Here is a 10,777-nt window from a genome sequence, read left to right as displayed (position 1 = left end):
GACTTCCCCTGTCAGGGGTAATTTGTCACTGTTTTCTTCTTTCAAGGTGGCATTGTTATCATCTTTATCTGCATAGTAGCTGTTTATAGCAAGTGCTCTTTTAGCTTGTTTTGCTCATCTGAAATGTCTGAGCTCTAACCCGGGGGTACAGGGAGCATAGACCCCAGCTGATCCCTGGCTTGTCGCTGGCCAAGATGTTGCTATGCAGTCCAGGCTGTACCTTTGGAGAGGTTTGTTTCCTCCTTTATGTCCAGGTTCTGCTTATGCAGTAGTTTGTTCCCAATCCAGTCCTGTCTTTTGCCCCAGTGTTCCCAGGGTTCAGACTTTGTTTGGGGTTGGACCCCTCCCTGCTGGTTTGTTATCTAGCTTCCAGGACCTATTGTTGTCAAGTTGTTGGGACCTGGACTGCACTGTGGCTAAAAACCTTCTTCTAAGCTTTCCTGTCCCCATGCCAAAGAGACAGACCTTCACTGAAGATCCTCCATGATGTATACAGTTGAAAAGTTCTTTGGATCCTGTCTTTTTTGGGTACAATCTGTAGTTTTAATTTAATTTAATCTGTACATTTAGTTTTGCATAGGGAAAAGCTCTGGGAGCATGCTAGCTTCATAATGCCATCTTGGCTCTGCCCCAGAAGTCTCACCACATAGATTTTAGAGACTTTTCTCAGGCACTGAAAAGTAAAGGGACCTGGCCAAGGTCACACATCCAATATGGGTCAGAGACAGGGCTTAAGCAGAGATCTTTCTGATTTGGAGTAGCTAGGGGTCTCCAGAGTAGATAGATTGCCAAGCCTGCCAAGATTCGTCTTCATGAATTTAAAAAATAGCTTCAGACACTTACTAATTGTGTGGTCATCAGCAAATCTCTTAATCTCATTTACCTCAGTTTCCTCATCTGTAAATTGACCTGGAAAAGGAAATGGCAAGCATACTCCAGGATCTTTGCCAAGAAAACGCCCAAATGGAGTCATTAAGTATAAGCTATACCTCAAAGACAACTGAACAACGACCACAACAACTTCCTGACTTAGAAGTCAATGTTCTGTCCACTATCCTGTCCTGCCTCTCAGAAATGTGTGCTATATTAAATAATAAACCCTATGACCTGCATAGATCTAGTAGGTTCATCATTATCTACTTTTAATCTTCTTTGTTAGAATGGAAACTCCTTGAGGGCAGGAAATGTTAGCTTTTCTAGTTTTGCCTGGAATTTAGCTTAGAATCTGGCAGCTATACAAGGATATATAGTGAGGAAAGTCTTTGTATGGCTCAAAGGGAGGCAGGTCAGGCATCCTTAACCCCTTCTTCCCCATCCCAATCCTTATCTAAAGTAGACTTTCATTCCTGCTAGGAGGGGAAGAAGGAATTTGAAGGAGGAGGCTGTTGTGCTCCCCTCAGAAAGGAGTGCTGAACTAGAATTTTCCTTAAAATATTCATTTAGGGGATATGATCCCTAGCTTACTTCTGATTTTTCTGTCATTATTTTGGGGAGGGGAAAGAAGGACCCCAAACTTTGATCCCCTTCTCACTAAATACCAAATCCACAATGAATAACAAAGAAGCACATTTATCCAAATTGTAGCAAAACAGAATCGGGGGCAGCTAGGTGAGGCAGTGGATAGAGCATCAGCCCTGGAGTCAGGAGGACCTGAGTTCAAATTTGACCTCAGACACTTAATAATTACCTAGCTGTGTGGCCTTGGGCTAATCACTTAACCCCAGTGCCTTGCAAAAACCAAAATCAAAACCAAAAAAAAAAAAAAAAAAAAGCAGAATCCCAGTGGTATATAGGACAAATACCAGATAATAAAGAGCTAAGGAGCTCTCTCCCATTGGGAGTGAGAAAACTCAGATCAACTGAAAGAGATCCTAGATCTCACCTGAAGGCCTGCCGAAGTCTCTAAAGAAACAAGTTGACTCTCAGGATATGATGGTGATTGCTAGCCCCCTCTCATAATTTCCTAGTCTTTTCCTTCAGCAACATGTTATTACCTAGCCTTTGTTCCAAGAAAAGAGAGCCCACCACCCACCACCACCACCACCACCACCACCAGAGGCAACCTCTATGACAACTGATATCGTTGGGAAGATTTTTCTGATCTCAAACTTAAAATCCTCTTTTTGTGAGATCAGCCTCCCCTACCTCACCTTCTGAAGGTGGCCAAGAAGAACCTATCAAATACTTCTTTCACATAGTAGTCGGGTCAGTCAAGAAACATTTATTAATGAAATCCGGCCTCAGACACTTAATAATGACCTAGCTGTGTGCCTTGGGCAAGTCGCTTAACCCCATTGCCTTGTAAAAAGAAAACAAAAGACACATTTATTAAGCAGCTTACTCTGCATCAGAACCATTGAGAAGTGACTCCCAAAGCAGATGGAATTTAAGTCCAGAAGGAAGTCAGGGAAGGGATAAGGCTGATTTTAAGGTAAGAAAGGAGAGGCATGGGAGACAATGAAGGCAAAAGAGATGGAATCACAAAAGGGAGTGTCTGAGGATCAACAACAACCACCAAAAAAACCCAAAACCCAGTAGAACTGGATTGTAAGGCTTGTAAGAAGACTGGAAAGGTGGGAAAGGGCTGGGTTGTGAAGGACCTTAAAGGGTTTAAAGGTTGCTCCTGGAATTTATTGACTGTGGGTTGGTTGGTTCTTAACTATGGGAGTAACGTGGCCCGGCCTGTACTTTACTTTAAGAAAACCAAACTGGCAGCTGTGTGGAGGGACTAAAAAAGAGGAGGTTGAGAGTCAAGGATCAGTTAGGAGGATCTGCAATAATCCAGGTGAGAAATGACAGGAGTCGATGGATCTTCAATGAAAACAACTGTGAAAGGCTTAAGAATTAGGACCAATCATAATTACAGAAGACTGGTGATGAAATGAGCTCCCTGAACAAGTTGTGGTTGTGAGGGAATATTCCTGCGCTATTTAAAAAATGATGAGCAGGACGGTTTCAGTAAACCTAGGAAGACTTCTTTTTTAGAAAGTGAAGTGAGTGGAACTTTAAATTTAGTAAAAACATCAATAAGATGAACAACTGTGAAAGCCTACTACTTTGGGGTGGCTAGGTGGCACAGTGGATAGAGTATCGGCCCTAGAGTCGGGAGTACCTGAGTTCAAATCCACTCTCAGACACTTAATAATGACCTAGCTGTGTGGCCTTGGGCAAGCCACTTAACCCTGTTGCCTTGCAAAAAAAAGAAAAAAGAAAAAAAGAAAGAAAGATCTACAGAGAGCAGAAGAAAGTACAAAAGGTAGCCAATCAGGCAGGTCACTGTTGGCCCTCTAGAGAGATAGCGATAGCAAGCTATATGTCCTAGATCAGCAGTTTCATGTTTTGTTATTTAGTCATTTTTCAGTTGTGTCCAACTCTTTGTGACCCCAATTAGGAACACAAAGATACTGGAGTGGTTTTGCCATTTTCTTTTCCAACTTATTTTGTGGATGAGGAAACTGAGGCAAGCAGGGTTAATTGACTTGCCCAGGGTCACACAGCTAGTCAAGCCTCTGAGGCTGGATTGAAAATTTGGAAAATGAATCTTCCCAACTCCAGAGCCAGCACTCTATGTACTGGATCGCCTTGCTGCCCTAGAGTTGCGTGCATTATGTTCTTTCTCACTTTTGCATATTGACATAGTCACACTTGGTAATGATTTCCTAGCTCACAAAATAAAATTTTTAAAAAATCAAAAGCCAAGCCCTGAGGTAAGTGCCGGGGAAATTGAGATGAAATGAAATCGTACCCGCTTTCCAAGCTTTCTCTCTAAGATGCAGAGCTAAGGAAGTAGGGCATGCTTCATACAAAGACCCAGTCTCACAAAGAGAAATCAGGGACTACATAAAAAGAAACACAAGACACAAGATCAGAAAGGTGATTAGGAGCCTGGTGAAGGAAGGCTTCTCTTGCCAGACTGAGGATTTGCATTCTACTGAATAAAGAGAGGGTCATGGGAAATTTCAGATCTGAGTTGTGGTATTCCTTTGGCAGCTATAGATGGAGAGGAAAAGAAAGGGGCTGGACACAGAGAGACCACTGAGACAGCTATTACAACAGTCCAAACAGGAGGTGATGGATGAGGGTAGAGGTTGAATAGGTAGGAAAGGAAATGGAATTGGGAAGATGTGTGAGTTGCAATCCACAAGATCTGGCAAATGAATGAATGTAAGGAGGAAAGAAGGGAGGGAGGAAGGAAGGGAGGGAGGGAAGGAAGGAAGGAAGGAAGGAAGGAAGGAAGGAAGGAAGGAAGGAAGGAAGGAAGGGAGGGAGGGAGGGAGGGAGGGAGGAAGGGAGGGAGGGAGGAAGAAGGGAGGGAGAGGAAAGTGTTAAGGATAACTCCAAAAGCAACGGTTCCCTCAAAAGAGAAAGGGAAGTTTTAATGAAGAATGAGCTTGGGACAAAGAATTGGAAATTGAGTGTCCATCAGTTGAGGAATGGCTGATCAAATTGTGGTATATGTGCATTATGGAACATTATTGTTCTATTAGAAACCAGGAGAGATGGGAATTCAAGGAAGCCTGGAGGGATTTGCATGAACTGATGCTGAGTGAAATGAGCAGAACCAGAAAAATATTATACATTCTAACAGCAACATGGGGGTGATGGTCAACCTTGAAGGACTCGTTCATTCCATCAGTGCAACAATCAGGGACAATTTTAATTGGAGAATCCCATTTGTATCCAAAGAAGAACTATGGAGTTTAAATAAAGACCAAAGACCATTACCTTTAATTTTTTTAAAGTTATCTTATTATGTAATTTTTCTATCTCTAATATTTTATTTTTTCCTTAAGGATATGATTTTTCTCTCAACACATTCAATTTTGATCAATGTATAGCATGGAAACCATGTAAAGATTATCAGGCTGACTTCTGGAGGGAGATGTGGGAAAGGAAGCAAGACTGGGGGAAAATTGTAAAACCCAAAAAACAATAAAAAAAAAGAAAGAATGAACTTGGGGAGATGTCATCCGAGTAGCACACTGAGCCTATGCTCTGATTATACCCAGTGGACCCTGTCCATTACCCCTTGTTCAATGAGATACCCCATGAGACAGCTTTTCTCCAAGGAGATCTCCAAGCAGGACCTGCATGGTGCAGCCAATGTCCCTGTTCACACCGAAGTTGCACTAGATGACTTTGGAAATCTTTCAGATTGGAGAAACCTGGAATGCTGATATAGGCAGTTCAAGATTTTCAAGTTTTGTTAATCTAGATAACCCTATCCCCTTTTCATCTGTTAACCCCCGCCCCCTGCACTGTATAATGTATAATCAAGTCAAAATAGAGCATTAACTCTTTTCTAAATTTTATTTATTTTATTATATATCTGATTTGTTTTCCACTTATATACTATAGAAGTTTCTACCTATCATTTTTGTAAGGTTTTGAATTTTACAATTTTTCCCCCAACCTCCCTTCCCTCCCTGCCCCCACAGAAGGCAATCAGTTAATCTTTACATTGTTTCCATGCTGTGCATTGATTAAAATTGAATGTCTTCCTGTTTATTGCACTAATGGAATGAGTATGTCCAATAACGTGGATCATCACACCCATATTGCTCTTAGGGAGTATAATATTCTTCTGGTTCTGCTTATCTTGCTCAGATCAGTTCATGTGAGTCTTTCCAGCTTTCCCTGAATTCCCATCTCTCCTGGTTTCTAATAGAACAATAGTGTTCCGTCACATACATGTACCACAATTTGTTCATCCATTCCCCAATTCATGGACATCCCCTTGATTTCCAATTCTTTGCCACTACAAACAGAGCTTCTATGACCATTTCTGTACAAGCTATGTTTTGACCCTCTTCATGAGCTCTTCAGGGTATAGACCCAAGAGTGGTTTTGCTGGATCAAAGGGGATGAAGATTTTTACTGTCCTTTGGATATAATTCCAAATAGAGCGTTAACTCAAAGGTGACATACAAGTCAACTGGATTCAGATCAGTCATCTGGTTCAAGAGCACTTAGAGTTGGGTTCAAATCATATTTCTCTGTCACTACCTATGTGACCTAAGTTACTTCACTTTCCTCAGTTTCCTTTCTGTAAAATGAGGGGGTTGGATGAGCATTCCTCTGGGATCCCTCACAACTCTGGATGTGGAGTCCCAAGAACAAACATGCATTCTTAATTATAACCAGATTGGGTTAAGCTTTATGGAGGTCACTGGTCTGACTCAGCATAGGGACCCCAACCCTTATGTGCAAGGAAAGCACATGTGTCTGGCTTCACATATTTGGAAGCCTAGGTCAGAGGCCCTCCTTGCTTTTTTTTTTAAGAATTCTTTTTCAAGGCAATGGGGTTAAGTGGCTTGCCCAAGGCCACACGGCTAGGTAATTGTTAAGTGTCTGAGACCGGATTTGAACCCAGGTACTCCTGACTCCAGGGCTGGTGCTCTATCCATTGCGTGACCTACTCGCCCCACCCTCTGTGCTTAAAGAGCTTGCCTTGCAAGAAATTTTCTTCCTCATTTGGTTTCTCTGCCTATCCAGGAAACCTGGGGAACACAAGCTGGGCAATCCATTATAATAGAGGCAATATGGGACATTGCCCAAAGTATTTATTTGGAATCCCAGATAGTTCCAAGCTTGGCTATGCCACATGTATATAATCCATGGCCAAAACTTGGCCCTCTCTGGACTTCCCTTTCCTCATCTGATTGGAATGTTGAAAGACAAAGTGACCAATAAAATGACTTCAAAACACAGACAATGCTCAGCAGTAAAGTGGTGGCCTATGGGTAAAACAAGGGGGATACATCTGCAGACGTGGCTAACATGCCAATCTGCTTCATATGACTGACTGTACTTGATCCTATTGGTGGGGAAGCTATATGAATTAGTGGAGAGTTTCATATTTTGTGATTTAGACATTTTTCTGTGAGGAAGGAATCACTGGTAAATGACAGAGCCTCACCAAGACATTTAAAAAGAAAAAAAGACAATGTTGGTCAAGTCCAGTTGGGATATTTGTGAAAACCCAAGGCCAGACCCGTCTCTCTGTGCAGGTGGAGCATCCTGCAATAGTCTCCTGGGCAACGACCTCCAGAGGAAGTCCTCCGCCCCACCTGGCCTCCTCCCCTGAGTTGCTTGGGCCCCAGGGGAAGCCTTTGGCTGCAGTTCCCCAAGGCTCCAGCAAGGGGCCCTGGTGCTGTCTGCCACAACCTGCTGTTGGTCTTCTGCTCACTGGTGGGGATGGAGGGGTATCTGTGGTTCTCTGCTGCCACCTTCTGGCATGGTTCTTTGTAAGCAAGAAGATGAGAGAGAAAGACATCAGTCATGGAGCTCATGCCTCCAAGGGACCATGGCTGGAAATCCACCTTCATGGAAGATGTCCCTCCCTCTGCTGTATATCACAGCTCTGGGGAGATTTTAAAAGTTTGAGAGTTTTAAAAGTTAACAATTAGCCCAACATGAATTAGCCCAACATGATTGCCCAGCTTTGGGCAATCATGAGATCTCCATGTCCTTAAGTATGGTCAACCCTGATCCAATCCACTGGTTTTACAGATGAGAAAGTTGAGACCATGGAGGTGTGTAGATCTGACCAGGGATACACAGGATGAATGCCACCTTCTAGAAATGCCAATCAGGTGTCAATAAAGTTTGACCTCAGAACCCTCGTTTTTCAAATGCAACCACTGAGGTCCAGAGTCTCACATCCCTGGAAATCATGCCCACAAGGTGATTGAGAGCCAGAAGGGACATGAAGAAGGTCAAAGCTTCCATGGGACCATTTGTTGGTTCAAGCGCATGAATAGTCTCTGTACTTCTAGCCTGGAAAAGATGGGGAGACCCCAAAACTAAAATAATAAAGGAAAACAAGCATCTTTATTGCAAAAGATGGCCCAATGTGTAGGAAAAAACAAAGAGTAAAAGAATAAAACTGGCAAAGGTCTTGGGGTCACATTCTCAATCACTCATCATTTATTTGATTTTTATATTTTAGTTTCTTTTATTTGCAATGTTTTCCAAAGTATTTTCTTTTCACTTATAACATTTGGCAAATATGCAACTTTCACAAAATTATTTATATGGACTGAAGAACAATGTCAAAACCTTTATTTTCTAATCAATTGTATCTACTTTATGACCCTAAACCACTTTGATTAAATGAAATTGCCATTATTTCACATCCCATGAAACAACAAATATTTACTTCACAAAGTCAGCATGGTGAAATATGCCTGCATCATTTATTTTTATAGGCAGGTATAATCCCTCTTGTCCCATTGGAAAAAAAAGATTCTTACCATAAACATGCAGAGTCCAGTAAATGAAAACCCTGCGATGTCCATGGCCTAGTTCATCTTCCATCTTCTGCTTTTATCATTAAGTTTGTCAGAGTTCTAAAGTCTTCCAACTCCAGTCCCCTCACATTGCAAATGAGATAACTGAGGCCTAAGGAGTTTATGTAGCTCACCTGCAGCCATAATTCATCCTTAGACTTGCCCCCACAGGGTACATGAGAACATTCTGGAAACTGGGCAGAAATACTGAAAGATTGCTGAAACCTAAGGGTTGGGTACTGCATCTGTGAAATTGGTATATATGGGGATATTGGTGTGACCATTTCAGTGGAACTGGATTTGGGGCTGAATGGGGTTGTTGTGGTTCAGTCGTATGTGACTTTTTATGATCCTATTGGGAGATATCTTGGGAAAGATATGGGGTGGTTTGCCATTTCCTTCTCCAGCTCATTTCATAGATGAGAAAACCAAAGCAAACAGGGTTAGTGACTTGCCCAGGGTCATACAGCTAGCAAGTGTTTGGTGTTCTATCCACTGCTCTGACCTCAATGTTTAAGGCTTCTTGGGGTTAAGGTTTGTTTCTCTAGGCTCAATAACTTGAGTGCCAAGATTACTGGACTACTAGTAAGCCCTTGAAAAACCTCCTGGAATTTGCTCTCTAGCTTATGTTCCAGCCCTCCTAAGACAGGTACCCAGCTCTTCCAGTGCTTGTGTAGAGATATACTGAGGTGTCTGAAGAGAAAACTGGAGGTCTCTGCACACCCCCATTTAGGGAAAGCAATGGTCCTTGCAGTCCACCCAAACTGTTGGCATTAACAGTAGCTCTGGCTTCAGAACTGGTGCCCCACCAAGCAAACATGGCAGCCTTGATGATATAATAGCAACCAAAGCTTTCATTCCTGCTATCTTAGAGCAAGACTCTCTTTGGCTTGTTTCCACAAATGTTTCCTAAAACTAAATTACCTAATTGAATTTGAGCTGCTAAAGATGACTGCCCCTTGAGGCCACTACTGACCCTCCCCTCCAACCATTGCCTCTAATGCTGACTATTACAGTAGTTACCCCCAAATCCCTCTGGAACATGACTTCATCGGCAGGCTAATGACTTTAAATGAAAAAATCAAGTTGACTTTCCAGAAGTGCCAGAAGAATGAGAGAGATGGCTCTCCCTTTGTAGAATTCAAGAAGGACTAATGCTCATATCTTCTATGCATCCTAAAAATCACTCTTCCTCTCCCTTATCAAGGCTAACCTAATTCATATTTGTCCATTAAAAATTTATTTTAAGAAAATGTAACCATCATAAATTAAGATTGAGAGATTCTCAATCTGGGGTCTGTGACCTTTATATAGATATATAGAGATAGAGATAGAGCTAGAGAGAGAGAGAGAGAGAGAGAGTTCAGAGACCCTGATTATATATATATATATATATATATATATATATATTAGATTTATATATAATATAACATATATATGATAACTATGTTTCAATATAATTGAGTTCCTTGGTGATTTCATGTATTTTACTTTATGTACTTAAAAATCTCTATTCTGAGAAGAGATCCTTTAGGTTTCACCAGCCTGCTGTCCCCCAGGGTTCACAATCCCTGGCTTAAATTCTCTCCTCTTTTTCCTGAGAAACAAAAAGATGAACAATCTGAGATACTGGGTCTGAAGTGAAAAGACTAGTTGGGGAGGGGGGGGATAGTGGTTTTTCTTATCTGAGGATAGATATGTTTCTGTGTTCTGAATTTTCCTGAAATTGAGGGGACAAAAATGAGAACTTTTCAACAGCTGTTTAGTCAGTTCTAAGGATAAAGGAAAACAAAACAAACAAATAAAAATTGTTATCACAGGTGGGAAATTCCGGAATGTCAGTTGTGTGCACCAACAACGGAACCTCCTTGCCTTTTGGGGTGCCAGGTAAGGGATACTAAGCTTTTCCTACTCATAGTGTGATCCTGGAAACAGACCTCAGCTTGAATCCATAAGGTTCTTTCCCAGATGACCCATTGAGCTCCTCAATGGCCTTGAACATATGTGTGGTTTCCTCCTATGTTCAGTCACTTTTGTTTGAATCTGGTCTTTGGGTGCAAAGGGGGCATACTTTCTCAGACATGACCATGATGTGGGTTCATGGGTGGCTAGGTGGCACAATGGATAGAGCGCCAGCCCTGGAGTCAGGAGTACCTGAGTTCAAATCTGACCTCAGACACTCAATAATTACCTAGCTGTGTGGCCTTGGGCAAGCCATTTAACCCCATTGCCTTGCAAAAACCTTAGAAAAACAAAAGAAAGCATTTTGCTTAGCTCCACTTGGTTGTTAAAGGGGAAGCTTACCAAGAAATACTCCATCTATCAGATCTTTGAAAAGAGGAAAAATATATGTTCAAACAAGAATTAGAGTACATTATAAAATGCACAATGAATGATTTTGACTATATTAAATTTAAAAGGCTTTGCATTAATAAAATCAATGCTGCCAAAATTAGAAGGAAAATAGAAAGCTGGAAAACAGTCTT

This window comes from Macrotis lagotis, chromosome 5 (genome assembly GCF_037893015.1).
Source record: "Macrotis lagotis isolate mMagLag1 chromosome 5, bilby.v1.9.chrom.fasta, whole genome shotgun sequence".
NCBI lineage: Eukaryota > Metazoa > Chordata > Mammalia > Peramelemorphia > Peramelidae > Macrotis > Macrotis lagotis.
The sequence above is the reverse complement of the archived record's forward strand: the minus strand, read 5'-3'. Positions refer to the sequence as shown.